Source organism: Ursus arctos, unplaced genomic scaffold (assembly GCF_023065955.2).
Source record: "Ursus arctos isolate Adak ecotype North America unplaced genomic scaffold, UrsArc2.0 scaffold_2, whole genome shotgun sequence".
Taxonomy (NCBI): domain Eukaryota; kingdom Metazoa; phylum Chordata; class Mammalia; order Carnivora; family Ursidae; genus Ursus; species Ursus arctos.
This window is the reverse complement of record NW_026622874.1, coordinates 10,816,381-10,843,819: the sequence shown is the minus strand read 5'-3', so window position 1 is coordinate 10,843,819 and position 27,439 is coordinate 10,816,381. Positions and strand designations below refer to the sequence as shown.

The 27,439-nt window shown below is 40.5% G+C and overlaps 1 protein-coding gene across 5 annotated transcripts in view; it reads left to right on the top strand.

The window, feature by feature from the left end:
- NME7 (NME/NM23 family member 7) overlaps positions 1-27,439 on the top strand; it is a 240,766-nt gene that overhangs the window by 191,512 nt on the left and 21,815 nt on the right. The window lies entirely within an intron of this gene.

The following is a 27,439-nucleotide window of genomic DNA, read 5'->3' as shown; positions in this document are numbered from 1 at the left end:
AGAGGGCAACAGGAATCCGAATAAATGTTTTACACGGGGGAATAGCACAATCCTATCTGTGTTATAGGGCTCAGTCTGGCTGCAGGATGGAGAACAGATCAAGGGGGTTGGGGATGATGGGGGAAGAAGGTCAGTCTGGAGGGAGACCAGGTAGAAGGCTGCGTAGGTAATTTCGGGGAAGATTCTGGTAGCCTGAATGGATGTGGCAGTAGGAATAGCTCGAAGTGTGAGCTTCAGAAGACATTTAGAGGGCTGGAACTGACAGCCTCAAAGACTAATTGAATGTGAAGGATAACCTATGGCAATGAGACAAGATTAACTCCTATCTCTAAGTGAAGATGATGGAGGCTACCATCGTTATCTGTGATACCCAAATTTCTGAAAACCAAAGTTCTTTCATAAATTCGATGGCAAAGCCTAACCTGATCTTATGTATAATTTTTCTACAACCCACTTAGTGTGGCTGTTCACACTGCTGTAGAAGTTTTAATGTATTAGATTATGTATGGAAAACTCCCCAGACTCCTGGTACAATATAAAATATGTATACCATATATATTCAATGACTTCTGTATAATATGGTGCATGTATACCTTATTACTATTCCAAGTTTCAAAGTATCTGTCATCAGGAGTTTGAATAAAGGGTAGTGGAGAAGGTTTGAAACAGCCATGGATAAAGAGCTGATCACAAAATAAAGATTTCTGGGTGATAGTTATGGTTTAACTGATTTGAGATACTTTGTGTATCATGAACTTACTGTTTTTCTGATGTACAGTTGGAATGAACAGGGATGACACTTTTGCAGGTGGGTGCATGAGGCAAGATCATTGAGAATGTTAGCAAGAGTTGTTGAAGTTATAAATAAGGGAAGGCTTTCAGCTTATGGACAGGGGTCCTAGAACAACTGAGAGCAGGAGCTGTGGTCAGAGTAGACTTGTCTAAATTTAAAATTTCAGAGGAAGGAGCTTCTCATGGCGATAAGGTTCAGGATGTGGCCATGGAAGAGGTGACCAGCATGGAGTGAAAGTCACCAGAGATGTGGAACCTTCAGTGATTAGTGAAATTAAAGTCTCCTGGGGGAGCACCTGGGTGGTCAGTCAGTTAAGTGTCTGCCTTCGGCTCAGGTCATGATCCCAGTGTCCTGGGATCGAGCCCCGCATCGGGCTCCCTGCTCAGCGGAAGCCTGCTTCTTCCTCTCTCTCTGCCTGCTGTTCCCCCTGCTCGTGCTCTCTCTCCCTGTAAATAAATTAATTAAACAAATAAACAAAAAAAGTCCCCTGGGATCCTGGCTGGGAGTGGAGAGGAAAATGGAGATCCAAAGCCTAAAGTTTTCAGCAAAGTAGAGACGGCGAACCTGAGGTGTGACAGCAACAAGGAGAAGAGAGGATCTAGCCAGATGGTAGAGGCTCAGAGTTCAGGTCCTACATGAGGGACGAAGGAGAGCACTACTTCTACAATCCTGGCCAAAGAAGTTTCACCCATGGCCCCAAAGAAGTGATGCCTTCAGACACATCCAGGTTTCATTTAAGGCTGGGAGGCCTGGTGAAGAAGTTCAGGTTTCAAGGTAGTTTACTTTGAGACTGAGGGGCCGGAGGGAGCAAGGACAGTGGGAGACTGGTGGAGGGAAGAAGAACCCCAGAGCCATAGAAGAGTAATAAGATGGAGGAAAATAGGTGACCAGAATGGCTTCCATCTTGGTGGATGGGATGTTACAAGTTAGTAGTTGTTTTTCTGCCCCATAGTTAGAGATTTGAATGTAGGCAGCCAGGGTCTACAACCTCAGGAACCCAGGCTCCACCTTCTTGTTCCTCACAGACATTCTCAGCTTGTTGCCTTGTGGTCCCCCTTCGTGGGTGTTGGAAATACATTTATCACTTCTGTGATCCAGGCGTGAAGAAGAGGAAGAGCAAGGGGCAAAGGTAAAAATACCAGCTCAGTCAGCATCCTCTTCTCTGCCCACTCGAAGGAGATTTTCCAGGAGCGCCACCCAACAAATTCTGCTTATGATTTACTTGCTAGAATTTAGTCCAATGGCCACCCCCTTCTTCAAGAGGAGCTGGTTAATATAGAGAGCAGTGAGAACATTGCTACCTCCAACAAAATCAAGTTTCTGTTGGAAGGAAGAAAGGGAGAGTGAGCACTGGGGAGGGGAAGAGCAGCATCTGCCATAAACGGCCAACAAGAATAACAGGAATTTAGCTGGGACCAGGTTTCCAGTAGAATTGGCCCCTGCTGTCCTTCAGTATGGTGGTTCTCAAGAGTCGTCCCCTGATCAGCAGCATCTGCATTACCTGAGAACTTGGTGGAAATGAAACTCTCTGGCCCCATCCTAGACTGCTGACTCATAAACGCCGGGAGTCTGGCCCAGGAAATCTGCTTTATGAGCTTTCCAGATGATTCCGATGCCCCTAGGGTAGTGGGTTCTCTGCCAATAGCATGCATCAACATCACCTATGGAGTTTTATTTTTTTTTTAATTTTTATTTTTATTCCAGTATAGTTGACACACAGTGTTACATTAGTTTTAGATGTATAATATGTAGTTTTTAAAACTACGTAAGCCTGGAGCTCTATCATAGAAGATTCTGGTTAAGTAGGTTTGGGATGAGCCTCTTGTATCCATGGAGGTGTTTTGGGGGGCTGGGCTTGTGGTTTATGTTGCAGGTGATTCTGATATAGATAATAATTAAACTCGCATTTGGAAAATACTGACTTTTGTGCCTTTTGGGGAAAAGTTGGCTGTGGTTGTGCTTTTGAGGAAAACTTAGACCCTGTCAGCAGGCCAACAAAGAGATTATTTTGCTTCCAGGACCTAGAATTGGAAACAGCAGCAACCTCTGGAATTTGAAGGGAGCTGTAGCCTCTCTCAGTGGATTCAGCTGCAGCCAAGGGTTATTATGGTTCCAGGGAGGGCCAGCCTCTGGATGGGGGAGCCTGTGACCTCTCAGGAAGGAGCCAGTCATGACCTGGTTGACTGCCTGGATTTCTTGGTGGACATCTCAGTGTTGAGGCTGCCATATGCCCTTTCAGGGAGTGACTAGAGGCCTGGTTGTGTGTGTGTGTGTGTGTGTGTGTGTGTACACATATGCATGTTTGCATATGTGCGCACGCGCACGCACACACACACACACACATGCATTAATGCATTCCAAGGCTGACAATGACAGAAGCCTTGGGTCTCTCACAGCTGAAAACAATTTTTCTCAGGTTCTTCAGATCTGCACTCCCCACTTAACATGGGCATGTGACACACAAGCGTGCAGGGGACTGAGCCGTATCTTTTTCCCTTGCTAGTTGTGTAAGTGCCTAGAGGGCCTGGACCTCTCAGACTTTTGAATCTCTAGCCCCTGCCTAGCACACCGCAGGCTTGTTGGCAATGTGTGTGAAGTAAACACATGGAGCGGCATCTCATGCATGAGGACAGTGTGCCTCCGTCCCCCTTCTCTTTGCATATGGCTGAAATGTCACACCCCGATGAGCCCACTTTCAAGTGCCACATCCCACTATCCTCTCCATTTACTAGTTGTCAGAAAAGTCGTCTGCTTCTTGTGCTGCTGACTGTATGCACCTAAAACATGAGCTCTTTGTGTGGGGAAAGCTGATGCTTTGCGTAGGTTTTTCGTCCCCTCAAACGTAGTATTTCAAAAGTCTCTACATTAACCTTAAAAATATCATATAATAATTGATAGCATTAGGCTATCAAATTCTAATTCTTTATGGCCTGATTGGTAGTAAAGAATTGATACTTTCTCAGATAAAGGAATCATGGATTAAGGAGCAAATTCGTGTACCCTCCTGTATCCTGTTATATGTAGAGCTCGTATTCCTTGCTAGATTACTTTGCTAGATTACTTTGCTTACTTCTTCCCCAGAAAGTCCACATACTATCTCAGTGAGAAAGGGATCCTAATATTTCTCTCATTTAGCATAGGTAGGAATTTAGTTTTTTATTCACAGCAATATTGGATTTCTATTTATAAAATGCTAGAATAACTTATTCCCAATAGTCATAATAACTTTTTACTCCATGGAAATTTCTCTATCCATTAAAACTATAATATCCAGGCAGTCATTATAATGACTGAAATCACATTCCACGCAGGAAGTTTTCAGGTCCGTAGGTCCCCCCCTTTCTCTTTTTTTTTTTTTTTAAAGATTTTATTTATTTATTTGACAGAGATAGAGACAGCTAGTGAGAGAGGGAACACAAGCAGGGGGAGTGGGAGAGGAAGAAGCAGGCTCACAGCAGAGGAGCCTGATGTGGGGCTCGATCCCAGAACGCCGGGATCACGCCCTGAGCCGAAGGCAGACGCTTAAGGACTGAGCCACCCAGGCGCCCCTCCCCCTTTCTCAAATATAGCCCCAGCTCCAGCTTTCTTTGCATTGGTTATCTTTTCAATCAGAAAAGTAACAACTCTTATGGACTTAACAATTTAAGGATTATATTTAGTATGATTGATCCCACTTTATTTTTTTATTGAAGTATAATTACCATGTAATGTCTTATTAGATTCAGGTGTACACATATTGATTCAACAATTTTATATATTACTTAGTGCTCACCATACTAGGGGCAGTTGCCATCTGTCACCGTACGACCTTATTACAATATTATTGACTATATTCCCTATGTTGTACGTCTCACCCATGACTTATTTCATAACTGGAAGTTTATACCTCTTAATCCCCCCCTTTTTTTTTTAAAGATTTTATTTATTTATTTGACAAAGAGAGACAGCCAGCGAGAGAGGGAACACAAGCAGGGGGAGTGGGAGAGGAAGAAGCAGACTCATAGCGGAGGAGCCTGATGTGGGGCTCGATCCCACAACGCCGGGATCACGTCCTGAGCCGAAGGCAGACGCTTAACGCCTGCGCCACCCAGGCGCCCTTTAATCCCCCTTTTTTGGTCCTTCCTCAAACCTACACGCTCTGGCAACCACCAGTCTATTCTCTGATTTAAGAGTGTGTTTGTTTTTTGTTTGTGTATTTTGTTTCTTAGATTCCACATGTAAGTGAAATCATATGGTATTTGTCTTTCTCTGTCTGACTTATTTCATTTAGCATTATACCCTCTAGATCCACCCATGTTGTCGCAAATGGCAAGATCTCATCTTTCTTATGACACGGTAATATTTCACCGTTTAAAGATACCACCTCTTCTTTATCCACTGATCTATCAATGGACAATTGAGTTGCTTCCATATCTCGACTATTGTAAATAAACAGAGGGGTGCATCTATCTTTTCGTATTAGTGTTTTTGTTTCCTTCGGGTAAATGCCCAGTAGTGGAATTACTGGATCATATGATATTTCCATTTTTAATTTTTTGAGGAACCTCCCCATACTGTTTTCCACAATGGCTGCACCAATTTGCATTCCCACCAACAGTGTGGGAGGGTTCCCTTTTTTCCACATCCTCGCCAACACCTGTTATTTCTTGTCTTTTCGATACTAGCCATTCTGACATGTATCAGGTGATACCTCATTATGGTTTTAATTTGTATTTCCATGATGGTCAGTGATGTTGAGCACCTTTTCATGTGTCTGTTGGCCATCCAGGTGTCTTCTTTGGAAAAATGTCTGTTCAGGTCCTCTGTCCATTTAATCAGATTATTTGTGGTTTTTTTCGTGTTAAGATGTAGTTGTTTATATATTTTAAGTATGAACCCCTTTATTGGATATATCATTGCAAGTATTTTCTTCCATTCAGTAGATTACCTTTTTGTTTTGTTGATGGTTTCCTTTGTTGTGCAAAAGCTTTCTATTTTGATGTAATCACAATAGTTTATTTTTGGTTTTGTTTTCCTTGCCTGAGGAGACATATCTGTAAAAAAAATTGTTGCTATGTCTGATGTCAGAAAAATTACTGCCTGTGTTCTCCTTTAAGATTTTTATGGTTTCAGATCTCACATGTAGGTCTCTAATCTATTTTGAGTTTATTTTTCTGTATGTTGTAGGAACTAGCTGGTCCAGTTTTGCGTATAGCTGTCTGGTTTTCTAAACACCATTTATTGCAAAGACTGTTTTCCCCCCTAGTTTATTCTTGCCTCGTTTGTGTTAGATTAATTGAGCATGTGAACATAGGTTTATTTCTAGGCTTCCTACCTGTTCTATTGATCTGTGTGTCTATTTTTGTGCCAGTACCATACTGCTTTGATTGCTATGGCTTTGTAGTATGTCTTGAAATCTGGGATTGTGATAATTCCAGCTTTTTCCCTCATTCTCAAAATTGCTTTAGCTATTCAAAGTATTTAGTGTTTCCAAAGATTTTTCAGATTATTTGTTCTAATTCTGTGAAGAATGTTATAGGTATTTTGATAGGGATTGTACTGAATCTGTAGGTTGTTTTGGGTAGTATGGATATTTTAACAATATTAATTCTTCCAATCCATGAGCATGGTATATCTTTCATTTGTTTGTGTCGTTTTCAGCTTCTTTCATCAGTATTTTAGTTTTTAGGGTACCAATCTTTCTCCTCGTTGATTAAGTTTATTCCTAGGTATTTTATTATTTGTGGTGCAATTTTAAATGGCATTATATTCTTAATTTCTTTTACTGCTTCTTTGTTATTAGTAGATAGAAACAACAGATTTCTGTATATTAACTTTGTATCATGTAACTTTACTGAATTCATTTATCAGTCCTAATAGTGTTCTGGTGGAGTCTTTAAGATTTTCTATGTATAGTAACATGTTATCTGCAAGCAGTGAGTATTACTTCTTCCTTACCAATTTGGATACTTTTTATTTCTTTTTATTGTCCTGATTGCTGCAGCTAGGATTTCCAGTACTATGTTGAATAAAAGTGGTTTTTTAAAAGTGGACCTCCTTGAAAGGAAAAGCTTTCAGTTTTTCACCATTGAGAACGATGTTAGCTGTGAGTTTGTCATATATGGTCTTTATTATGTTGAGGTATATTTTCTTTAAACCCACTTTGTGGAGTTTTTATCATGAATGGATGTTCTATTTTGTGAAATTTTTTTCTCTGTACCTTTTAAGATGATCACTTGCTTTTTATCATTTCTCTTATTAATGTGATGTATCACATTGATTTATGAATATTGATCCATCCTTGCATCCTGGGAATAAATCCCACTTGATTGTGGTAAATGATTTTTTTTAATGTATTGCTGGATCCAGTTTGCTCACAGTTCGTTGAGGAGTCTTATACCTGTGCTCATCAGAGATATTGGTCTGTAATGTGTGTGTGTGTGTGTGTGTGTGTGTGTGTGTGTGATGTCCTTATCTCATTTTGGTGTCAGGGTAATTAATGCTGGCCTCATAGAATAAATTTGGAATCTTTCCTGCCCCTATTTTGGAATAGTTTGAGAATAGGTACTAACTCTGCTTTCAATGTTTGCTAGAATTCATCTGTAAGGCCCTGTGGCCCTGGATTTTGTTGGGAGTTTTTTGATTACTGATTTAATTTAGTTGCTAATAATTGGTCTGTTCAAAGTTTCTATTTCTTCCTGATTCAGTTTTGGAAAGTTAAATGTTTCTGAGAATGTATCCATTTCTTCTAGGTTGTCCAATTTGTTGGCATATAATTTTTCATACTATTCTCTTACAAACTTTTGTATTTCTGTGGTGTCAGTTGTTATTTCTCCTCATTCATTTCTGATTTTATTTGTGTTTCTTTTTGTTTTTTGATAGTCTAGCTAAAGGTTTATCAATTTTATTTATCTTTTCAAAAAGCAGCTCTAGGTTTCATTTATCCTTTCTATTGTCTTGTAGTCTCTATTTAATTTATTTCTGCTCTAGTCTTTATTATTTCCTTCTTTTAGCTAGCTTTGGGCTTGTTTTCCCTAGATCCTCTGGTGTACAGTTAGGTTGTTTATTTGAGATTCTTCTGGTTTTGGATGGAATGTTCCATATATATCTATTAGGTCCATGTGGTCTAATGTGTTGCTCAAAGCCACTGTTTCCATGTGGTCTAATGTGTTGCTCAAAGCCACTGTTTCCACTGTTGATTTTCTGTCTGGATGATATATCCATTGATGTTAAATGGGATGTTAAAGTTCCCTATTATTATTGTATTACTGTCAATTTCTCCCTATATGTCTGTTAATATTTGCTTCATGTATTTAGATGCTCCTTTGTTGGTTACATAGATATTTACAGTTGTTATATCCTGCTGTTGGATTGGTCCCTTTATAATTATGTGGTGCAGTTTTTTGTCTCTTGCTACAGTTTTTGTTTTAAAGTCTACTTTGTCTGATATAAGTATTGCTACCCTGGCTCTTTTTGTTTCCATTTACGTGGTATGTTTTTCCATCATTTCACTTTTAGCCTATGCGTGTCTTTAGGTCTGAAATGAGTCTCTTGTAGGCATCACGTAGATGGGTTTTATTTTTTTAATCCCTTTAGTCATTCCATCTTTTGATTAGAGCATTTAGTCCATTTCTATTTAAAGTAATTATTGATAGTTATGTACTTACCGCCATTATGTTGTGTTCTGAGTTTTGTTTGTTTTGTTGTTTTTGTTTTTGCTTTTTTTTTTTTTTTTTTTTGTAGTTCTGCTCTTTTCATTTCTCCTTTTGCTCTCTTCTCTTGTGGTTTTATGGCTTTCTTCAGTGTTATGCTTGGATTCCTTTCTCTTTATATTAAGTTCAAACACATTCTAAAAGCACTAAATTGTCACTCCCCACTCCCCATTTTATGTATATAATGTTATATTTTACATCTTTTTGTTTTGTGTATCCCTTTCCTAATTTTTGTAGATATAATTGATTTTACTGCTTTTGTGTTTTAACCTTCATATTGGCTCTGTAAGTGGTTAATCTGTACCTTCACTATGTTTCCTTTTACCTGTGAAGGTTTTTTTCATAATTTTTTCCTTAATTCTAGTTATGGCCTTTTCTTTCCACTTAAAGAATTCCCTTTAATATTTGTGTGAGGCTGGTTTAGTGAAGATAAACTTTTTAAACTTTTGTTCATCTAGGAAATTCTTTATTTCTCCTTCTATTCTTTTTTTAAAATTCTTTTAAAGATGTATTTATTATTTAGAGAGAGAGTGAGAGAGAGCATGCACACATTGGGGAAGAAGCAGAGGGAGAGGGAAAGAGACAATCTCAAGCAGACTCCCCACTGCGTGTGCAGCCTGACGTGGGGCTCAGTCTCATGACCCTGAGATCATGACCGGAGCTGAAATCAAGAGTCGGATACTTAACTGACTGAGCCGCCCAGGTGCCCCTCTCTCCTTCTATTCTTAATGATAATCTTGCTGGGTAGAGTATTCTTGGTTGCAGGTTTTTTCCTTTCAGCACTTTGAATATATCACGCCGTTCTCTGCTGACATGCAAAATTTCTGCTTAAAAATCAGCTGACAGCCTTATGCATTTCTCTTGTATGTAACTTTATTTTTCTCTTGCTGCTTTAAAAATTCTCTATCATTACTTTTTAGCATTTTAATTATTACGTGTCTTGGTATGGTCCTCCTTGGGTTCATCTTGTTAGGGCTCTGTGTGCCTCTTGGACTTGGATGTCTGTTTTCTTCCCCAGATAAGAGAAGTTTTCAGCTATTACTTCTTCAAATATGTTTTCTGCCACCTTCTCTTTCTCTCTCTCTCTCTCTCTCCCCCTCTCTCTCCTCCTTCTTGGATCCCTGTAATGTGAATTTTATATGCTTAATGATGTCACTGAGTTCCCTTAACCTGTTCTCATGTTTTATTATTCTTTTTTTTCTTTTTGCTGTTCAACTAATTTGCTTTCTATTTTCCTGTCTTCCAGATCACTGATCTGGTCTGCATTCTATAATCTGCTATTGATTCCCTCTAGTTTATTTTTACTTTCAGTTATTCAATTCTTCAGCTCTGACTGGTTCTTTTTTATACTTTCTGTGTCTTTGTTGAAGTTCTCACTGAGTTCATCCACTCTTCTCAAGTCCAGTGAGTATCTTTATGACCATCACTTTGAATTCTTTATCAGACATATTGCTTATTTCCATTTCATTTAGCTCTTTTACTGTGATTTTGTTGTGTTCTTTCCTCCGTCTTCTCATTTTGTCTCTCTTTGTTTCTACATATTGGATGGGTCAGCTACATCTCCAGGTCTTGAAACTAGTGTCCTAGTGTCAAATAGGTCCTGTGGTGCCCTCTAGCACAGTGCACCCTGGTCACCAGACCTAGGTGCTTCAGGGGTGTCTGCTGCATGGGCTGCCTGTGCCCTACTGTTGTGGCTGAGCTGTGACTGCCTTCAGCCCAGCCAGCTGCAATGACCTACTTTGTCTGCTGTGGGCATGCTGGCAGGGTTTGGTCCGTGGGCTGTTGAGAGGCCTGATGCTGCTGTGGTCTCATTGGTGAATAAGGCTGCTGTGGACTCTTTGGTGGACAAGGTCTCAGCAGTGGACTATCTCCACTTACCCTCTCTGCCACAATTGTGGGCACAGCATAAGGCAGGGCTTGCTCCCTGTGTGGCCAACTGAGTCTCTAGTTGGTGGATAGGGCCAGTAGTCAGCCTAGCTATCTGCAGTTAGCCTCTTTGCCACATTCGCAGAAGTGCCAAAGCACAGGGCTTGCTCCCTATGCAGCCAGCTAAGAGGCCAGGCTGCTGGCACTCTGCTGCCTTGGTGAGTGGAGTTATTTCTCACCATCCCCAGGGCATGAGTTACTTTGGAGTGGTTCTGATCCCTTCCAGGGCTGCCTTTAGGGTATGGTGGGGCAGGAGCTGCTTTGGAGGGGTGCCTGTTGAGGTGGGCAGGTTGGATGGGTGGGTCCACAGGGGAACATGGGAGCAGGTACATTGTGCTAACAGGGCAGATGGAGAGTGTTATTGCTGGCTCCCACAAGTGTCCAGTTATCTAGACTGGGGAACAGAGGAGAAATAGTGCCTGCCAACACTTTTGTACCTGGATTAATCTCCTGAAGGTCCCTGCCCACAGGTGTTCTAAGATTAGTTAGTAACTTCATACATTCCCCAGGTGCTTTTCAAACTGCTGCTTCTGTGCTGTGTTTTGGGCTGGATTATTTATCATTCCGCCTCTTTAAGAGTAGGGACTCAGTTTCTCATTGCCCTTCAGCTCTTCCAGAATTAAGCGCATTGATTTTTAAAATTCCGAGTTAAGCCCTGATAATTTTCAAAGCTCTCAAAGTTAAGCCCCACTGGTCTTGAAAGCCAAGTGTTACAGAGACTCATCTTCCCAGTGCTAGTACCTCGTGCCTGGGGTGCCTGGTGAGGGGTCTGCTCCTCTGCTTCTTCATGCTTGTGGTGTCCTTCCCGTCTGTGGTTAGTCTTGTCAGGGATTTGATTCCCAACTGTGTGTCCACCCCTCCTATCAAACGTTTTCAGTGTGGCTTCCTCCCTACAATTAACTGTGGAAGGTCTGTTCGGCCAGTCTTCAGGTCATTTTCAGAGTTACTGGCATAAAGGTAGCTGTTATCTTGGTGTGTAGGTGGCTTGAGGTAAGCTCAGGATCCTCCTTTCCCTGATTGATCCCACTTTATATAGGCACATACAGAATCATTCACTGTCGACATTAGGAAATAAATTTATTTTGGAAAGATTGGTTAATAAGTATGTAAAATCCATATAAAATAAATAGATGCAACATGATTGGACTAAAAATGAGCTTAAAGGGACATTTAAGAATCTCCAGGCATTTTGTCTCAGCACCTTCTCTTCCTCTCTGCCTATTCCTTAGTAGTGGTTCTCAAACTTCAGCAGTGGCAGAATCCCCTAGAGGGCTTTTCAAGCTCACAGATTTCTGGACTCCAGAGTTTCTGATTCAGTAGATCTAATTTGCATTTCTAACAAGTTCCCAGTTAACACTGATACTATTGGTCCAGAGTACCACACTTTGAGAACCACTACCTTAAGCCAAAAACCACTGCACATTATACTATTAGTGAATCGTTTGTTCTCTTGGCTAATTGTTCTCAGATTTGGGATTTCATAGACTAGGAACATTTCCAAAAACCAAGCAATGGACAACAGTAACTCCACATTGTGGATACATATAAAAATCAGCTTTTAAAAATTTACCAAATGAGGATATTAAAAAATTGTTAATTACATCACCATCATTTTGTTTTGAAAGGACATTTAATTGCCAGTGTCATTTAACGTAGACTAATGGACTGTCTCTTCAATTGGAAAATTCATCTTTATACAAAGCTCATTTTGTTCCTGTGCCATGCCAAGGACATGATAATGGAAGCAATTTGCTGCAGGTACAGGCAAAAACATGGTTGCATTTTGTAGGTAATTTTAAAGCAATAATAGAATCTGTTAAGTTTGTCTGCTTTTTATTTTCACCGTGCATGGGCAGTTCCAAACAACATCAGTGAGAATATATTGCCCTCTCCCCAAGGTGGACCACTACTGCCTAGCCCATGGTTCACCTCTGCTTTATGGTCCTAATTTTTCCCATTTTGCCAGAGAGTAGTAAAATGTCATCCTGGACCAGCATCACCTGGGAATGGTGGACAGAAGGCTTTGGGCTAAGTTACATGCAGTTATGGAGTCTTTGGATTCTTAATTATACTGAAACTTGATGTGGAAAACACAATTGTGTTTTTAAGTCAAAGAGAAGTACAAACTACCTGAGATTTCTTTAGTTTGAGAGGTGATTTTTTGCATATTAAAGAAATTTGTAAAATTTTATAAAACACACAATACAGAGAACAAAAATTCTTTTCCAATTGTTTGGAGAGGTAGAATCTTCTACTACTTATACCACTGAGGCTCAAATATGATACATAGGTATGAATGTAAATGACTCTTTAACTATGACTAACTGACGGATGAAGGTAGAATATTCTCATCCCAAGAAGAAAGCCAGAGATTATTCTGTAACATTTGAGTTCAACACAGTATGAAGAATTAAAAATTGCTTTTGTCTCTCTAATCTATGACTGATTCTTTTTTCTTTTTTTTATTTATAGTAATTTTTATTATGTTATGTTAGTCACCATACAGTACATCATTAGTTTTTTTTTATTTTAATGTTTTTTATTATGTTAGTCACCATACAGTACATCCCTGGTTTCTGATGTAAAGTTCGATGATTCATTAGTTGCATATAACACCCAGTGCACCATGCAATACGTGCCCTCCTTACTACCCATCACCAGCCTATCCCATTCCCCCTCCCCCCTCCCTTCTGAAGCCCTCAGTTTGTTTCTCAGAGTTCATAGTCTCTCATGCTTCATTCTTCCTTCTGATTACACCCCTTTCTTTATCCCTTTCTTCTCCTACTGATCTTCCTAGTTCTTATGTTCCATAGATGAGAGAAATCATACAATAATTGTCTTTCTCTGCTTGACTTCTTTCACTTAGCGTTATCTCCTCCAGTGCCGTCCATGTTGCAGCAAATGTTGAGAAATCGTTCTTTCTGACGGCTGAGTAATATTCCATTGTATATATGGACCACAACTTCTTAATCCAGTCATCTGTTGAAGGGCATCTCGGCTCCTTCCACGATTTAGCTATTGTGGACAATGCTGCTATGAACATTGGTGTGCATATGGCCCTTCTCTTTACTACGTCTGTATCTTTGGGTAAATACCCAGTAGTGCAATGGCTGGATCATAGGGTAGCTCAATTTTTAACTTTTTAAGGGACCTCCACACTGTTTTCCAGAGTGGCTGTACCAACTTGCATTCCCACCAACAATGTAGGAGGGATCCCCTTTCTCCACATCCTCTCCAGCAATTGTTGTTTCTTGCCTTGTCAATTTTTGCCATTCTAACTGGCGTAAGGTGGTGTCTCAGTGTGGTTTTGATTTGAATTTCCCTGATGGCTAATGATTTTGAACATTTTTTCATGTGTCTGTTAGCCATTTGTATGTCATCATTGGAAAAGTAATCTATGACTGATTTTTAAGTTACTGAAATGTGTGTGTATACATTTTATTTCAGTTTCATTCGTTTGCTGATTAGAAGGTGCAGTCATTCAGTAGGTGTTGTTTTGAGGACATAAGTATTACATAGTCCCAGCCTTTGAGGAATTGAATGTTTGGCTGGGAAAACAAGATAAATACACGTATAAAGTCAAACTGTAATATGAACTCAAACACTAACATAAGAAAATGGTGCCAGACAGTGAGTGTATGACGATGTGTCAGAAACACACAGCTGTGAGGAGAGTTTGGTGGAGAACAGTATGGCTGGCTGAAGGGATGAGAGGAATCTCATGAATGAAATGGCATTTCTTGAAAAGGGCCTTGAAGGATAAGGTAGATTTTCATATACAGAGAGGAACAGAAAATGGCAGGCTAGTTTTGGGAGAACATTGATTTACCCAAATCTAGTTAAAGTGAAGAGTTCCTTTAGTACTCTATGGGAGATAAATTTGGAAATGTAAATTAATGTAAATTAGGCCTAGATTATGAAGACATCGGAAGCCCTCCTTCTGATGACAATATTGAACATTAGGATAATGATGATAAAAATAGTCATTGCAGTTTGTTGAGCAGTATATACCAGGCACTATGCCGCATGGCTTAGTAATGGCACTATCTACAAACCCTACGGGGTAGCTCCTGTCACCCCCATCTTACACTTAAGGCAGCACTTATGTTTCCTGAAATAGTTTCATGAAATGGCTTGGCCAGCATCACACCGCAAGAAAGTGGCAGAAAGCTGAAATTCAAACCTAATTCTAAGTCCCAGATCCTACTTCTCCCAAGCAAACTAGGCTAGGGATGGCAAAAAGGTTGCAAGTGACAATTCTTGATTTGCTGATAAGATTCCAAGACCACAACTACACTGGTAAAAATATAATGTGGTGGGATACTAATGTCTGCTGTAAATGAGGACGGGAGTTTGTTGGTGTGGGTCGCACACAGTGGCTGTGTAAGCTCTGAAGCCGTTAAAGGTTTCTGGATAGGGCAGTGATCCAATAAAGTGGAGTTTCCAAAACATTCACCAGGTAGCAGAGTTTAAGTGAACAGACAATAGGAATAATGGAAGCACATGTTCCAGTCATCCAGTGAGAAGCCTTAAGGACCTAGTGGCCTAAAATATTTAGAAACATTCTTCTACTTCAAGAAATCATTTCTGCTAGAAAAAGTACAATTCTTGAAATGAGATCCATCTCCTCCACTAATCTATGCTCAGCACCATGGTGACCTTGCGTGTAATTCCCCAGTGTGTAGGTGCTTACTACATTTTCCTTAAATAAATATAGTAATATTAAAAGTAATGATTAAAATAATAATAAGCACTTACTTTGTGCCAGGCCAAGTGTTTTCAATAGAGCAAGTATATATGGAGCCAGACAATCTGGGTTTGAATTCCAGTTTTGCTGTGTGCTATTTAAGCAAGTAGCTAAACTCTTGTGCCTCAATTCTCTCATCTTTAAGGTGGGGATAATAATAGTACTTATTTCAGAGAGTGGTTCCAAGAAATAAACTAGTCAATACAGGCATACGTTGGAGATACTGTGGGTTCGGTTCTTGACCACCACTGTAAAGCAAGTCAAATGAATATTTGGTTTTCCAGTGCGTGTAAAAGTTATGTTTATACTATATTGTAGTCTATTAAGTGTGCAATAGCATTATGTTTAAAAAATGTACATACCTGAATTTTAATATACTTAATTGCTAGCCATCATCTGATCTTTCAGCAAGTCCTAATCTTTTTGCTGGTGGAGGGTCTAGCCTCCGTGTTGATGGCTGCTGACTGATCAGGGTGGTGGTTACTGAAGGTTGAGGTGGATTTGGCAACTTCTTAAAATAAGACAGCAATGAAGTTTGCCACATTGATGGACTCTTCTTTTCATGAATGATTTCTCTGTCGCATGAGACGCTGTTTGATAGCATCTTACCCACAGTAGAAATTCTTTCAAAATTGGAATCAGTCCTCTCAAACCCTGCAGCTGCTTTATCAGTTCAATTTAGATAATCCTCTAAATCCTTTGTTGTCATTTCAACAATCTCAGCATCTCCACCAGGAGTAGATTCCTTCTCAAGAAACACTTTCTTTGCTCATCCGTAAGAATCAACTCCTTCTCTGTTTAATTTTGATCCTGAGATTGTGGCAATTCTGTCCCATCTTCCGGCTCCACTTCTCGTGCTAGTTCTCTGGCTATTTCCACCCCATCTGCAGCCTTGAACCCCTCAAAGTCATCTGTGAGGGCTGAAATCAACTTCTTCCAAACTCCTGTTAATGTTGCTATTTGACCTCTTTCCATGATTCACAAATGTTCTTAATAAAGCATCTAGAATGGGGAATCCTTTCCAGGAGTTTTTCAGTTTACTTTGCCCAGATCCATCCCTATCTGTGGCAGTTACAGGCTTGTGCAATCTATTTCTTAATAAGACTTGAAAGTTGAAATGATGCCTTGATCCACGGGCTGCAGAATGGGTGTTGTGTTAGCAAGCATGAGAACACGAACCTTGCTGTCTATCTCCGTCAGAGCTCTTGGCTGACCAGGTGTACTGTCAATGCAGTAACATTTTGAAAGGAATCCTTTTTTTCTGAACAGTAGGTCCTAACAATGGGCTTCAAATATTTAGTAAACCATGCTGTAAACAGACGTGCCGCCATCCAGGCTTTGTTGTTCCATTTCGAAAGCACAGGATGAGTAGATTTAGCATAACTCTTAAGGGCCCTAGGATTTTTGGAAAGTAAATGACCATTGGCTTCAACTTCAAGTCACCAGCATCCTTGGCCCCTAATAAGAGAGTCAGTGTGTCCTTTGAAGCTTTGAAGCCAGATTATTGACTTCTCCTCTCTATGAAAGTCTTAGAGACTCTAGAAAGTCTCCTCTCTATGAAATCTTCCAAAAAAAGGCTGTTTCATTTACACTGAAATCTGTTGTTTGGTGTAACTCCTTCATTAATTATCTTATCCAGATCTTCTGGATAACATGCTGCAGTTTCTACATCAGCCCTTGCTGCTTCACTCTGCACTTGTATGATATGGAGACGGCTTTTCCTTGAACCACGTGAGCCGACTTCTGCTGGCTTCAGACTTTTGTTGTTGTTTGTTTGTTTTTATGGCTTCCTCGCCTCACTGAGCCTTCATAGAAATGCAGAGAGTTAGTAGGGTCAGGCTCTGGATTAGGCTTTGATTTAAGGGAATATTGTGGCTGTTTGATCTTCTGTCCAGATCACTAAAAGTTTCTTCATATCCACAATAAGGCTGTTTCACTTTCTTATCATTCATGTGTTCACTGGAGTCGCACTTTTAGTTATTTCAAGAACTTTTCCTATGTGTCCACAACTTGGCTACCTGTTTCACACAAGAGGCTACCTGTTTGGCACAAGAGGCTTCGTTTTTGCCCTGTCTCAGCTTTCGACATGCCTTCCTCACTGTGCTTAATCATTTCTACCTTTTGATTTAAAGTGAGAGGTGTGTCTGGGGCGCCTGGGTGGCACAGCGGTTAAGTGTCTGCCTTCAGCTCAGGGCGTGATCCCGGCGTTGTGGGATCGAGCCCCACATCAGGCTCCTCTGCTATGAGCCTGCTTCTTCCTCTCCCACTCCCCCTGCTTGTGTTCCCTCTCTCGCTGGCTGTCTCTACCTCTGTAGAATAAATAAATAAAATCTTTAAAAAAAATAAAAATAAAAATAAAGTGAGAGGTGTGGGGCACCTGGGTGTCACAGCGGTTAAGCGTCTGCCTTCGGCTCAGGGCGTGATCCCGGCGTTATGGGATCGAGCCCCACATCAGGCTCCTCCGCTATGAGCCTGCTTCTTCCTTTCCCACTCTCCCTGCTTGTGCTCCCTCTTGCTGGCTGTCTCTATCTCTGTCAAATAAATAAATAAATAAATAAAATCTTTAAAAAAAAAAATAAAGTGAGAGGTGTGACTCTTCTATTTACTTGAACACCTAGAGATCACCGTAGGGTTATTAATTGGCTTTAATTCAGTATTGTTGTGTCTCATGGAATAGGAACCTCCGAGAAGAGGGAGAGAGACGGGGAACAGCCGGTCAGTGGAGCAGGGAGAACATTCAATATTTATTAAGTGTCCTGTCTTATAAGGGTGTGATTTATGGTACCCCAAAACAATTGCAGTAGTAACATCAAAGATCACTATGGCAGATCACCATAATAAATATTACAACAATGAAAAAGTTTGAAATGTTGAGAGAATTTATCAAAATGTTGACACAAAGACATGAGGTGAGCAAATGCTGTTGGAAAAATGGCTTCAATAGACTTGTTTGATGCAGGGGTACTGGAAACCTTCAGTTTGTACAAATACACAGAATCTGTGAAGCACAATAAAGCAAAGCACAATCAAGTGAGGTATGGCTGTACGTGCAAATCGATAAGAGCAGGAAATGTTCAACAAATATTATTGGTTATTATATTTATCATTATTATCGTAATAATTACCATTACTTCAGTTGGCCATGGGAAAATAAATACAACCGAGTCAGAGGGAAGGCTAACTTTTAGGGGGTACCCAATAAGTGTCAGGCCTGTTACCCTCTTTCACAAACAGTATCTCAGTCACAGTAAAACTCTAAGTTATAATTTCTCTGTCAGAAACCACTTAATTCTGTTTTTTTACCAAATACGAAGTTCCTACAGACTGGGTTTCAAATCATATGATTTTAACAATACAGGAAGCTTTTCCTCATTTTGTGTAGATCTTTATGACTGAACATCAGATTATGTTATATTCCTTCACAGGAAATCCAGAGGCCCAGTTGCTAGCCTCCGTGCTACAGCGGTTGAACCCGTGTTTTCATTGGCTTGCCCTCATTTCATTGTATAAACTCTAGTGTCTGTCACTGGCAGAAACGTGAAACTCACGGGTGATTCCTTTTTCAGCTGAAGTGTAAGAAGCAAAAGCTAGATGGGCCCATTGGAAGGGGGTCACATATGTGTCTTGTCTAGACAAGCAAGACTGCCCTTTAATGAGTATTAAAAACAAATAAAACTTCTTCTATCCACACTGAATTAGGCATGTGTCTATTTTGTAGCCCTCCACTATGATCTTCAGTGATGCTGACATATTAATTTAAATGAGTTTGGTCAGTTCTTGATTGTTTGCCATAATGGAGAAATGAAGAGGTTAACAAGTAACTACCCTTGAAATCCAGAGAGATAGCAGCAACCGTTTCTCCATTAAATTGCTACCTCTTCACCAAGTGATGTGTTACTTTTTTGGTGATGAGTATCCAAGTGGATTGCTCTTTTGCTCTTAAATTTCTTTTTCTTAGCCTTCTCCTTGTAGACCACAAAATATTTGTTGTGGGCTTAAAATAAATATTTTACGATTGAATGAAGGTGATTCAGAACCATGAAGGAGTGACCCAAAGTCACAAACTAGAAAGAAGTTAAAAGATGTGACTCATCCCAGAACTATATAATCTAGATTCGATAAGATTATATTTTAACCCAAGTCGAATCCTCTAGCAATAGACAGAAATGTGTAACCTAGGGGTGCCTGGGTGGCTCAGTCAGTTAAGTGTCTGCCCTCGGCTTAGGTCATAATCTCAGGGTCCTGAGATCAAGCCTGAAGTCGGGGCTCCTGCTCAGCAGGGAGTCTGCTTCTCTCTCTCTCTCTCTCCCCCCCCACGCCCACTCCTCTCCCTTGCTTGTGCGCGCTCTCTCTCTCTCTCTTTCTCATAAATAAATAAAATCTTTAAAAAAAAGAAATGTGTAACCTAAACAGTAACCTCTCTGAGTTAAATGTTATTTAAAACTAATAAATATGCTCACCAGCACTCTTATTTCTAATAATCCTAGAGTTGAAAGAACTTCCAGAATATCACTGATATAGTATCTACTCTGCATACAGACATCCTGTAAAAGGAAAAAGGTACCAAGTCCAGCACACATTGGGGCCACATAGCTGTGATCCTGATGTCAAGTAAGGGAGACAAACTGGCCTGTTGAATCTGAGAGATCTATGTCCCTTCACCCAGCGCCCCTATAACGCGCTCACATCACTACCTACAGAGGCCGCCTGCTCGCTTCATTTCCCCGATGCTGAAAGAGTGAGGAACGAGGCGTCACCACCCACTCATTGTCCTTTGCTCTCTGCAGTTTGACCCTGAACTCCTGTCTTTGGTCTGGCACTGCTTCATTTTTTTAGCCAGTGACTAAGCATGATCTGGGTTAATAAGTAACTTCCAGGTGACTATTTAAAAGCCCTTTGAGAGGACATAGAAAGGAATCTAAAACATCAAATTCATCCTCGTTTTCATTCATAAAATATTACTGCTACTCTCACTTGGGTTTCAGAGTAAAAGGTGCAACGTTTTTTGCTCTTTAGACAGTTATAGACATTTCTGGGGCATTGGGGAGTGGGCAGGGGTTTGGGTTTTAGTGTTTTTCTGTGAGATATAATTTTATTCCTGCCTCATCCTCTAAATCTCCATCTGGCCCACGAGAGTGATTCATATTCCTTGTATTTAAGTATTTTTACCCTCATGGTGTGTGAATATTCCTAACTTCAGTTTATTGAGTACATTCACACCCTCCCTTCTGTGTGGTGCGTTCTTTTAAAATTTTTATTTGTGTATAGTTGACACAGTGTTACATTAGTGTGAGGTGTGCAACATAGTGATTCAGTTTCTCTGAACGTTATGCTGTGCTCCCTGCAAGTGTAGCCACCATCTCTCCCCATACATCACTATTATTAACACCACTGACTGTATTCCCTATGCTCTGCCTTTTATTCCCATGACTTACTCATCCCGTAACTGGAAGTCTGTGCCTCCCACTCTTCGTCACCCATTTTGCCCATCTCCACACAGTACTCTCCTCTGACAACCATCAGTTTGTTCCCTGTATTCATAGGCCTGATTCTGCTTTTTGTTTGTTTGCTTGTTTATTCATTTGTTTTTTCAGATTCCACATATGAGTGAGATCATATGGTATTTGTCTTTCTCAGTCTGACTTATTTCATTTAGCATCATACCCTCTAGGTCCATCCATGTTGTTGTAAATGGCATGATCTCATCCTTTTTTATCGCTGTGTAATATTCCATCATATACACTGTGTTTCATGTGTTTATATGGCACAATTTCCTTATCCATTCATCTTTTGGTAGACACTTGCGTTGCTTCCATATCTCGACTATTGTAAATAATGCTGCAATAAACAGAGGGGTGCATCTATCTTTTTGAATTAGTGTTTTTGTTTCCTTTGGGTAAATGCCCAGTAGTGGAATTACTGAATCACATGGTATTTCTATTTTTAATTTTTCGCGGAAGCTCCCCATACTGTTTTCTACAGTGGCTGCACTAATTTACATTCCCACCAACCGTGGGGGAGGGTTCCCTTTATTCCACACCCTCGCCAACACGGGTTATTTCTTATCTTTTCGATGCTAGTCATTCTGACAGGTGTGAGGTGGTATCTCACTGTGGTTTTGATTTGTATTTCCCTGATGATGTGTGAGGTTGAGCACCTTTTCGTGTGTCTGTTGGCCTTCTGGATGTCTTCTTTGGAGAAATGTCTGTTCAGGTCCTCTGCCTGTTTTAATCAGATTATTTGTGTTTTTTTGGTGTTGAGTTGTAGAAGTTGGTAACGTATTTTGAGTATGAACCCCTTTATTAGATATATCATTGCAAATATCTTCTTCCATTCAGTGGATTACCTTTTTGTTTTGTTGATGGTTTCCTTTGCTGTGCAAAAGCTTTTTATTTTGGTGTAATCCCAATAGTTTATTTTTGCTTTTGTTTCCCTTGCCCAAGGAGACATATCTAGAAAAACTGCTGCTACAGCCGGTGTCAGAGAAATTACTGCTTGTGTTCTTTCCTAGGATTTTTATGGTTTCAGATCTCACATGTAGGTCATTAATCCATTTTGAGTTTATTTTTGTGTAAGATGTAAGAAAGTGGTCCAGTTTCATTCTTTTGCATGTAGCTGTCCAGTTTTCTAAACTCCATTTATTGAGGAGACTCTCTTCCCTATTGTATGTTCTTGTCTTGTTTGTCATAGATTAATTGACCATGTAAACATGGGTTTAGTTCTGGGCCCTCTGTTCTGTTCTACTGATCTATGTGTCTCAGTACCAGTCATGTTTGTGGCTAAGTTTAAAAGATAGCTATGCTATGAAATTTATTTGCATTAACTTCTTCATGTCATCTGCTTACTAATTTTGTATTTTCATGTTTTTGTATGGTAGCAATATTAACTAGCTTTAGAGGGTACTTGCTACGTGCCAACCTTTGTTCTAAGTGTGTGTTCCATGCGTGAACTTATAACTCTCCAGGAAGCAAATATTGTCACCCCATTTACGGATGGGTAACTGAAAAACAGAAGTGTTAAGCAGCTTTCCAAAATGGAGATCAAAACCAGACAGTCTAGATCCAGAATTCACACATTCTAACCTTGTCGCCTTTACGTTGTCATCTTAAACATAAGGAGCATTATTTCTCTAGAGTTGATGGTAGAGTGGTGAGTGAGAGCAGAAAATTAAGCTTGGGGGAAGATACACCAGACTACTGAGCTGGAATATTTGGCCTCCCTCAAAAATAATTAGTACAATTTATATTTAGTTGTATTTTATACTTATTAACTTCTATTTTTAATCAGGAACTTCCCCCCTCCGTTTTACATGAAAAATATAAAATTATTTATTTCTCAAAAATCCCTCAATTAGCAGGCTACCATATTGCCTGCAGAGCTTCGGCTGTGTTCTTGGTGAGTCCGTGTGTCATTACTGATAAGCACATTCATTTTTGTTCCAAGTTTACAGAATACCCAGGTAGCCCCAAATCATTGCAGCATCCAAATTTCTGTCTGCTGGTATAGACAGAGGCCAGGAAGGCTGCCTTGGAAAATCACAGCCGATTCTTTGAAAAACCACAGATTCTTTTGTTATTTGAGACAAATGGTCAGTCTTGGGGTTTTTTTTCTCCCAATAATATTAAATACTGCATCCCTCCACTCCCCCTTTCCTCCCAGTCTTGACCACACCCTCGCATTTCACACTGTAGCTCATATCACTTATATTATGCACTGTATGCCAACAGCTGTCTTTTTGTTTTTAAAGTCAGATGAACAAAAATGATGGCTTCCATGTTGGTTGTAAGCACAGTCTTGCAACAGAGTTTTTACTTATGGTGGTTTTCAATCCTTTTACTGCCCCTGTCATTGTATATACAGAACATAGTCTCCTCCGTCAGCAATATCTCTCTTTGACTGGGAGCCAGGACTGGAATGAGGCCGGGAGAGGAAGTCAGCATATCGATTCTCTACAGGGGGTGGGGAGGGGTTAAAAATGGTTCTTCCCTGGAAGCCTCTGTCCCTTGCCTCCACCCCGCCCTCACCCCACCTCACACTGTGCTCCTATAACTGTGGCCATATGACAGCAAATAAATCTGTCATAAGAGAGAAGAGTTTCAGAGTTTGTAAAACAGAAATGTGTAGATTGGCTATCTCATTCGATCTTTCCCAGTCACATTTTAAGAGTCCAGTACACATCATGCTTCTAGTCTGTTGTGTAATGAAGGGTAATCCTTCCAGTGATAACTACTCGTGTCCGTTGGCATTAACTGTAGAATTATGAATATAGCTTCATCGGCTGGGTAAATGAATGACCGCTGCAGGTTTATAACAGCAAAACTAATTTCTTTGCTTGAAGTATCCGTGTACATCACTTTCTGTGCAAAGTTCTCCCCTTTGCTCGTTACACATTAACTTTTTGGTTACTGTACAGTCACCATCTGAGAACTAAAAGCTGCTGCTTACTATCCCTGATGCAATGAGAACTGTAAGACATTCCACAGTAGCAGCACACAGCAGGTATCTAAGGACCCCATAGTGGCACATTTTCTGACTATTGCCTTCAAACTATTTTAATAAAGAATCCGTTGTTCTGTTGGTTACATGATGATTTTCTGTAATAGATACCTGTAGTGGCATTGATATCTTAGGCTGGATTTTTTTTTTTTTTTTAGGGTAAAATAACTTTGTTTTGTGTTTTTTGTGTTAATAGCCTTTGTTGATTATACATTGCAGATATTCAGTTTATTTACGGGTATTCCAGTTTGTCTTCCCATTTGAGGGATATTACCTATGAATTCTCTCAGCTCTTCTACAACTAAGTTTGGTCCTTCAACATACATTTATTTAAGTCCTGTTTGTGTCATTCACTGTTCCACACAGTGGGGGGAGGGGTGTCAAAGAAGTGGTCCTTACACTCAAAGAATTTAATATTCTCTAGGAAACACTGTAATCTAACTGGATAATTTGACACCATGAAGTCTAAGCGAGGAGCCTGATCCTCACTGGGTGTGGTGGGAGCCCCTACAACATACCCATTTCCCAGGACCAGAGTCAGGTGAGGCTTCTGGAAGATAGGAGCTCTGCTCTAAGTGTTGGAGGATAGATTTTTCAAAAAGGTAGAAATGACATTTCATGAAAGAAGAAATGATATGTGTGCTGGGAAACCACATGGAGGGCCATCTCTTAGAGCTTAAAATACTAGAAAATGGTAGATGACTCAGGAGCTTGAAATTTATTCATAGTTAGTCCAGGGACTAACTGCCTGAGATTGTTTATGAAATGTGAATATTCATTTTCTTGGAAAAAGCATCCAAAGCTTGTGTTAGGTCTCAAAGTGCTCCATGACCCAAAAATTGTTCAGAATATTTGCCCCGAAATAAGCACATAAGAGATGCCTGGGTGGCTCAGTCGGTTAAGCATCTGCTTTCGGCTCAGGTCAGGATCCCAGGGTCCTGGGATCGAGTCCTGTGTTGGGCTCCCTGCTCAGCGGGAAGCCTGCTTCTCCCTCTGCCTCTCACTCATGCTCTCTCTCTCTGACAAATAAATAAAATCTTAAAAAAAAAAAGAATATTTGCACTGAAAGATTTTAAATGAATGACCATACTACTCATTAATTGCAGGAATTAAAGCATTACCATATTCACATTTCACATTGTAAGAAATTTGATGTAGAGAACTGTGTTAGTTCAAAGATGACAGTTGCTGGGAAATTCCTGTATATAGCTAAAACAAAATTCATTCATTGAACAAATGTTTAACTGAACCCAAATCTTCTTGAATCACTTGTCCTTGGAATCATGGAAGTTTTTCCAGCCTTCTCCAACAAGAGTGTCGGATCTTGGTACCAGTTACTCATAAAGGCCTGTGCCACTGCAGTAAAACACTGAGGAGACAGCGGTGACCAAAAGAGATCCCATCCCTGTTCAGAGCTTAGAGTCTAGTGAGGAAAGCAGACATGAACCAGATCATCACAAAAAGAAATAAGCAAGTTCAAACATCATTTCCAAGAGTAAAAGATAGGATGGGATGTAATAGGAGAACGTGATGTGGAGCGGTGTCAGGGAAGGTCTTCTTGAGCTAATGACGTCTGAACTGAGACCTGAAGAAATCAGTGTCAGCTGGGAAAGAAGGAAAAGAGACGCCGAGCTCCCAAGGCCCGATGCAGAGGAGTGCTGTGTGTGTTCCAGGAAAGGAAAGAAGGGACATAAAGTGCACTGGAGACACTAGCATGAGGTGGCCCCGGAGAAACGGAGGTTGGGCCATTTTCAGGGTATGGGTCGTTGTTCTAAGAACAACAACGAGAGGCACTGGATAGGGGGAACGGGCCCTGACATGATCCAGCCTGTACTTTTTAAGAGATCTCCCTGGTGGCCATGTAAAAAATGGACCGAAGAAGGACAAGTTAGCAAGGAGTTATCAAATAATATGTAAATGTAACAACTGAAAATACGTCAATAGCATGTACTTTAATTGATGGGTTGTTGTAAATCTGCTTTAATTTCTCCATGTGCAAACTGATGAGCTCACCGTCTCTGAGCTCAGACTTGCCACAAAGGCGCTGAGACATTGCTCCTCTGAGACCCAGGGGCAGTTCCCGCAGTCCTGACGGCTCCCTGGGTGGCCTCGGCATGCCACACAAGGTCTTGCATTTCTGCGTGCGTCATGAGGTGACAACGCTTGAGACATTCTGCTCGAACCCTCTTTTTCTGCACTAACGTTTCATGGCTCTACGTTCTGAGGGAATCAGATTGATAACTCAGCCCTCTGTTTTTGCCAGTGAGGAAGGCGGCTCACGTAAGATTGCATGGCTCGGCCCGCAGATCACTGGTCTCCTAGCCAGTAAAGCTGGCATTTCTAATATGCCACAGTCTTTAGCTCCTCGGGAGTAAGATCGATGGTTTTTATACTTACCAGAATTACAGGTGCTTCTTTTCCTTTCCTGTACTGATGACCAGAAGTGCATCGTGCCCTTTTTCAATGACCAATAAAAATATATTGCTCTAAGATATCAAACATCTTTTTACTAAACCTGGAAGCTTGAAGACTTCTGAGAACTGGCTTCCCAGGAGAGCAAGACTTCTCATTTCGTTCTGACTAAGCTGAAAATATTGCAAGACCAGCAGTTCTGTTTCTAAGTCAGTCCAAAGTCTGTAAGCGTACAGAAGTGATGAGTGGAAGGAGAAATCAGCTGAGCTTTCAATAACTTTTACATGACTTGAGCTTGAGTTCAAAGGTAAATCAAAGTTGAAAGTTGAATTTGAACCTTACCATGCTAGATGGGCTTCCCTTAGCCTTAATGAAAATGTTAAGTATGAGGCAGGCCCATAGGAAATCCAGCAGTTCTGAGCACAGGCTTTGAAGTCAGGTGATCAGAATTCAAATTCCCAACTTCTCCACCTACCAACTTTGTAACTTAGAAGAATTACCTTTTTCAGACTTATTTTCTCTGTTGCAGAATAGAAATAATGACATTTCACAGAAGGCATTAAACGAGTCGATGTAGATAAAGGACCGTATCATCAAAGTTCAGTATAGAAAACAGAAACCCAGGAGAAAGGGGTTTAATGCAGGGAAGATCAGTGGGAGGGGGGGTGAGGATGCCACAAGGCCACTGGCTTTATACCACATTACTGTGCTTGTGATCCAGAGGTCAAGAAGCTGCTCCCGGTGTCACCCGCAGCTACAGCTACTGACATGACCACCTCTCACAGCCACGACCCTGATGACAAGACACCGGAAGGCTGAGTCTAGGCACTGCACACACTTCTCTCTCTGACTGCCGGTCAGCATTTGCAGCAGTACGAAGATGGCCTTTGTCTTGCCTCTCTCTTTCACTTCCACGTGAACACAGCTAAATTGGTGGAGCCCAGGTTGTAACAAAAGCCTTAGCTGCAAGGGAGTTTGGGAAATGTAGTTTGTAGCTTTCCAGCTACCAAATAGGAGGATGAAATGGAACTTGAGAGACCCAATCTAAGTATCTGCCATGAGGATAGAGCCCGGGGCACGGCATCCAGAAAACACCCCGTAAATGATAGCTATTGTTGGCTTTGCTGCTGTTGGTACAGTAGTAGCAGTACAGGTATCATGTATATACATATATTAGATACAGATATGACACATAATTCGCTATGTAAACTTCTATTAACCTTAAGAAGTGGATTTGTTTCTATTCCTAGGGTAGGTACTAAGGATGCACTTAAATATAAATCTTCATCCACCTTGTGAAGATCTATGAAATTATTTCTAAGATCCCTTTTTCTTCCCATCAAGATGGTAGGTAGTAAATAAGAAATTTCTGGG